Source organism: Penaeus monodon, chromosome 9 (assembly GCF_015228065.2).
Source record: "Penaeus monodon isolate SGIC_2016 chromosome 9, NSTDA_Pmon_1, whole genome shotgun sequence".
NCBI classification, from domain to species: Eukaryota; Metazoa; Arthropoda; class Malacostraca; order Decapoda; family Penaeidae; genus Penaeus; species Penaeus monodon.
Window position 1 is genome coordinate 7,287,885 of NC_051394.1, and position 802 is coordinate 7,288,686.

Sequence of the window (802 nt, forward strand, 5' to 3'; positions counted from 1 at the left end):
TTTTTTTTCTCTCTCTCTCTCTCTCTCTCTGACATATTTATCCATATATGCATTTCATGTTTGTATTGTACTTGATATATATGTGCGCTTGTGTGCATGCATATCTAGTAAGTATACATACAGTATATAAAAAAGTATATATTTATGGAAAAAAAAGTCATATGTATATGTATATGTAGACATGTATGCGTGTTTCTGATTGTGTTTATTGAAGTTCGTATGTGTATGAAATAGATAAGGAACAAAAATTACCTATTTCAAGTTAAATGTCGAAAATGGTTTAAACCTAAAACTACAAGAGAAAGCAAAGGATATGAAAGATAAATAAAAAAACAAAATATACATTTGCAGTTGGCTGAGTTCCTGCAGTATCTTTAACTTTAAGGGTGTCATTTTGAGCATCATATTGTCTTTACACATAGCTCCATAAGTGCTTAATCACCAAAGAGTCGATTAAAAGGTCCTACTATTTCACCTGTTTAATTTCCCTGATTGCTAATTTTTCTTTTCTATTGTCATTAATTTTGTTAATAACATTATAATTATCATAACGCCAACAAAAATAACATTACAATATTCTTGGAGAGATATATTCACACACACACGTATACAGTAATATCTGTACATATGAGCACACTGATATATGCATTCATATGTGTGTGTAAGCAGATATATATATATGCACATACACGAGCATGTACATGTCTACATATGTATCTATTTCTATTCATATTTATCTATCTACATCTCTATATCTCTTTGGATATACACAGTATTTATGTATATATATGCATTCACATGC